The 5240-nt window shown below is 44.0% G+C and overlaps 1 long non-coding RNA gene across 2 annotated transcripts; it reads left to right on the top strand.

Moving 5' to 3' along the window:
* Positions 1–743: 743 nt before the first annotated feature.
* LOC100274844 (uncharacterized) lies at positions 744–3377 on the top strand. 2 transcript variants are annotated; one of them, XR_002265772.2, is made up of 5 exons: positions 744–1102; positions 2194–2509; positions 2597–2819; positions 2903–3019; positions 3102–3377. It is a non-coding gene; the product is annotated as an uncharacterized lncRNA (long non-coding RNA). The 2 variants fall into 2 exon arrangements; XR_004853134.1 differs by having other exon boundaries at positions 745–1091.
* Positions 3378–5240: the final 1863 nt, after the last annotated feature.

The following is a 5240-nucleotide window of genomic DNA, read 5'->3' as shown; positions in this document are numbered from 1 at the left end:
ACTATGGATTTGCACGCAGACGATTCCAATTTATATCGCAACGGACAAAGAATTATAGAGACGTGCCCTCACCGACGTTTGGAGGCTGCACCAGGAGGTGTCCGCGCGACGGTGCTCCTTCGAGGTACGGTCCCGTCGGTGCCCAAGCTTGACGTCGCGGAGGAAATACATAACTTCCGAGAGGCAACTGGTAGCTCTTTGAAATAAATATAGCTTCCTACGGTATTTTATAAAAGCTGTCGGAAGTTAAAAAACCGTAGGAAGTTAGCAAACTTCCTACGGCCTCCTCTAGGAAGTTAGGTTTCAGCTGTTGAACAGTCAAACGAAAGGCTAACTTGCTACGGCTGGCTCTAGGAAGTTAGCTGCCTAGCTAACTTCCTACGACCTCCTCTAGGAAGTTAGGTGTCAGTTGTTGACCAGTCAAATGAAAAGCTAACTTCCTACGACTGGCTCTAGAAAGTTAGCTGCCCAGCTAACTTCCTACGGCCTCCTCTAGGAAGTAAGGTTTCAGCTGTTGACCAGTCAAACGAAAAGCTAACTTCCTACGGCTGGTTCTAGGAAGTTAGCTGCCCACCTAACTTCCTACGGCCTCCTCTAGGAAGTTAGATTTCAGCTTTTGACCAGTCAAACGAAAAGCTAACTTCCTAGAGTACGTGTACAACCTCTAGGAAGTTAAGTAACTTCCTACGGCTTAACTCTAGGAAGTTATATTTTTTATCTTAAACCATGAATCAATCTTATCCTCTTCTCACTTTCCTTTCTCCCTCCTGTGACTCAGTCGGTCATGGCGGCTCAGATCCAGACTCCTCCGGTGTGGGCGGGCGCTAGTTCCCCCGGCGGCGCGGCCCTAGCAGCGGCCACCCCGGTGGGCACGGCTTGTGCGCGGCCGTCCTGACCTGTGCGCGGGCGCAGCGTGGCCCTCGACGGCGCGCTTGCAAGCGCCCTACCGGTGCGTGGGCGGGCAGCCACGATGGCGCGCGGGCGAAGACCCTCGGCGGCGCGGCGGGCCCGGCTCTGATCCGGTCTCGTCTGGCGGGCGCGGCCCTGCCCCGGCGGCTCCCGTGACCCTAGTGCATGGCAACGGACAATGGGTATTGATGAAGTAAATTCACTTTTTCCAACCAATCTTTGGTTGCCCACATTTTTCTCTCCAGCTAACAGTAGAATCTAAGGCTATACAATATATGCATGCGTACCGGCAGCGAGGTAAATATGATAAGGACTCTCGTTCCACACCCATTGATTTACCGCGCAATAATCTGTTCTCGATTTGGGGTCGACATGCATTTGTTTCGTGGGCAATAATCTGTTCTCGATTCAAAAAAAGATAGATAAAGAAGAGAGAGAGAGAGAGATGGTCGAACACAGGCTCGGTTGCTCGTGTTGCCTGCCCTTCCAGTTAGCTTTGAGCAGCAGCAATTGCAGCACTAAAGCATGAGCTGCACATACAGATGATACACATGACTGTCCGGCCAAACAAACTAAAGACTAATTCGTGGATCCAAATGGCCGATTTTAACCCAGCCACACCAACCAGTTCTCTGCAAGGGTGCGAGATAACCGGCCCCCTAGCGGCTTTAATAATAATATGCATAAATGAGCGCTTTATTGCTGGTCCCAAAAACACACACACAAGCTCTGTTAATGTTCACTAACCACCGTCCTGCCTCCTTGCTGCTAGTTGCAAGCTAGGACACAGACCAATAGCTAGGCAAGGTACACCGTGGAAAAGTTGTCCAAGGTACTGTGTACCTTACCTTGGCCACCAGCAGCTTATGTATATTTTCTAGCTACAAAGTATATATGCATGTAAATTTTATTCATACTAGCTAGGCTAAGAATCAAAAAAAACCTTAGCGTACTAAATAGCATGTGTGTAGATACATATCCTGATTTAATTTGCTATTAGCTACAGGTATAGATGTATGTAAGTTATATATATATATATACTAGATGTGATGCTATAAGATTCCAAAAAATAAAACTTTAGCTTACTAAATATCATGTGTATATATCCTGATTTAATCTTCCAGCTAAAAGTATAAATATGGATACTAGCTAGCTATAATTATTTCCAAAAAAAGGCTTAATTAGCTTACAAAATATTAACATGTATATAGTATTTATTTTCTTATTGTTGCTTCTGATCTCACCATGTATTTTCCTTCTCTTTGTCCTTTGGTGCATGTGCAGGCAAATGTCATGGTTGAACAACCCCAATGATCAGCTATGAGAAGAAATGACACGTATCTTTGACACACACATAGGAGCCAGACAAAGAACATACTAATGAAAAGATCGATGAATGATATTGATATGGCATGAGTGTTTTGAAATGTTTGGTAGGTTCTGTTTATATGGATTTTTGTATGTAAGATTGCATTGTTCTTTTGTATGAGGCTGCATATGGCGAGGCGATGTCTAGTTAGCACGGACCAGACTATGACTGGAGGACCTCACCTATTGATCCTCAGGCTGTGTATGCAAGTGGTGGAAAAGCACATGGAAGGTGTAGACTCTACATATCTTATATTGTTTTTTTGGTTGAGTGCAATACATGTATTCTTAATCTGTCGTGATGTTACTTGTTTTGTAGGTACACAATGTTTGCTTACGTCATCGACTCGAGCCAGGTGAGGGTTCGGCGTGGAGGTTCGTCGAGGTCTGCTGCTCGTAGCTCCCGTCGCTCCACTCAAGATCCAGCAGAAGTGGAGCAACCACGAGAAGAACTTAGGCGACATCAGGATTACTTGAAGCAACAAGCTACGCAACATGAATATTATGCTACACAGATTCAACAATAGCAAACACTCATACAAGTAAGTTCAAAAGATAATAGCTTTCACTTTAAGATATGTATTGATTTAAAACACTGATGTGAATGAGTTCGACAAATTTGTAGCAACTAGCACAGGCCCAAGGGATACACGTCCCGGTGCCCCCACCACCACCACCTCTCGTTCATTATCCTTGGTCTTCACCTCCACCAACACCTACATCTCCACCTACCGAACATCAGGTATGCAAATTCATCATAATTTACTTGTTGTTAGTTATATTATGATCTAACTCAGCAAATATCATTTGTACATGTATATTAGACCCCTCCAGCTACCTTGCCAACGCATGAACGAGAAGACGGGTTAGACTTTGTTGAAACCCTCTTCACTAGTGGAGGTATCGACCATCACTCGTCACTGTAACCTGATGGTGATCGGCGACCGTGAGCTTTCATGTTATTGTGTTTTGATACTTGAGACATTTATTATGACTATGTATGTGATATTGTCTCTTATTAGTACTGGATGAGATGTGTCTTATTATGACTATGGATGAGACTTTTATGATGTAATTGATGAGACTATGGATTTAAATATTGTTATGTGATTGTGTGTGAGATGTTTTATGTGAAAATATGTTGTGCTATATAGTGTTGATATATTTGTTATGTTGTGGAATGTGGTGTAAAATAAAAATAAACAACATTTGTAATGCTAGTTAAATTAACTTCCTAGAGGCCAATTGGGCCGTAGGAAGTTAGCCAGCTAACTTCCTAGGGGCTACAGTCAGCCGTAGGAAGTTAGTCAGCTAACTTCCTATGGCTACAGTCAGCCATAGGAAGTTAGTCGTAGGAAGTTAGTCAGTTGACGGCGCTGACGGCGTGAAGCTACTAACTTCCGAGAACCTACTAACTTCCAAGAGGCTTCTTTGGCTGTAGGAAGTTAGCGAACTTCCTAGAGGGCTCTAGGAAGTTAAGCTAACTTCCGACAAAAAAATTTCGAGAGCCAAACTTCCGACGGGATGGCTTAACTTCCGAGAGTTCAGCTAACTTTCTAGAGTTTAGGGCTAACTTCCTAGGTTTTAGGCTCTAGGAAGTTCACTATTTTGGTGTAGTGTATGGGGTTGGTGCTGTCTAGGGGTAGTTGCAAGCGAAGGAAGGAGAGGAGAGGCGCCATCCCTTTATCCAGCCGCGACGTGGTGCGAAGGATGGTGAGAGGCGCGGCCAGGTTGTTACGTCTGGGCGAGGTGGGGTTCACGGCGCGCAACAATGGCGAAGAAGAAAAACAGCGAACAATTGCTCCTGAGGAGATAGCGACTATAGATGGCCAAACGGGCCGGCACAGCCCGGCACGGCCCGGCCCGTGATTGGCACAGCCCGCCAGGCCCGGCTAGCGAAGCGTGTCGTGCCAGATGGGCCGGCGTGCCGCTGCCGCGGCCCAGGCACGGCCCGTCAGACTGCTAGTCGTGCCGGGCCGGCCCGGTGGCACTATGGCACATCTGAGTATATGGTATAATTTAGCAAAAAATATGCAGTTGTGGGGGTTCAAACTCACAACCTAGTGCATAAGAGGCTTAAACGCATCCATCTAACCAGTGCAACTACAGTTTTTTTTGTTATATATTGAATTCTTATACTTAATATATATAAACTATTATTTTTAAAATAAAAAATGTAACCGTGTCGTGCCCGTGCCAGCACTACGGGTCGAGATAGTGGCCCAGGCACGACACTATAGTCGTGCCGTGCCAGGCACTGGCACTATAGTAACCGGGCCGGGTCGTGCCTGGACCGTGCTTTTTCGTGTCGTGCCTGGGCTGGCCCATCGTGTTAGTGCCAAATGGCCATCTATAATAGCGACCACGTCGAGGGCCCCACACGTGAGCCGGCCACGCGCGTGGCGTAAAGGAAAAAATGGGTTGCGCGGAGGTTAAAGGCGAGATGGGCCAAATTGGTTGATAGGAGCTCAGTTAGGCTTTCTTTTTTTCTTTTATGTTTTTATTTTGCCTTCTTTTTAGTTTGAAATCCAAATTTGAATTTGAATCTTTTTATGAGTTTAGCCTATGTAAAATATACAAATTCAAATCCCAGTATAGAAATAATATATTTTATTATATATATATTTTTTATACTTATTTATACTCACATAATATTTTCTTTCTCCTCTTTTCTCAAATTCTAAAATTTTCCTTTTCTACTTTAGAGTTCCCACTTCAACTTCAATTTAAATTCAAACTCCCATTTTGAACTTCGAATTTCCAAGTGTCGAGGTTAACAATAATGTGATTATAACATCTAATGTTTACAATATTATTATTTACTCTTTTCCTTGTTATTTATTTATGGAAGAAATAAATAGTTCCATTAAATCCCCTTTCCTATTTCAAGTCTCAAATATCCAATTCAAATTCAAAACCCTGTTTGAATTTTTGATCTCAAATATAATTCTATTGTAAAGATA

Source organism: Zea mays, chromosome 10 (genome assembly GCF_902167145.1).
Source record: "Zea mays cultivar B73 chromosome 10, Zm-B73-REFERENCE-NAM-5.0, whole genome shotgun sequence".
Classification (NCBI taxonomy): Eukaryota; Viridiplantae; Streptophyta; class Magnoliopsida; order Poales; family Poaceae; genus Zea; species Zea mays.
This window is presented reverse-complemented; position numbering and strand designations above follow the sequence as displayed.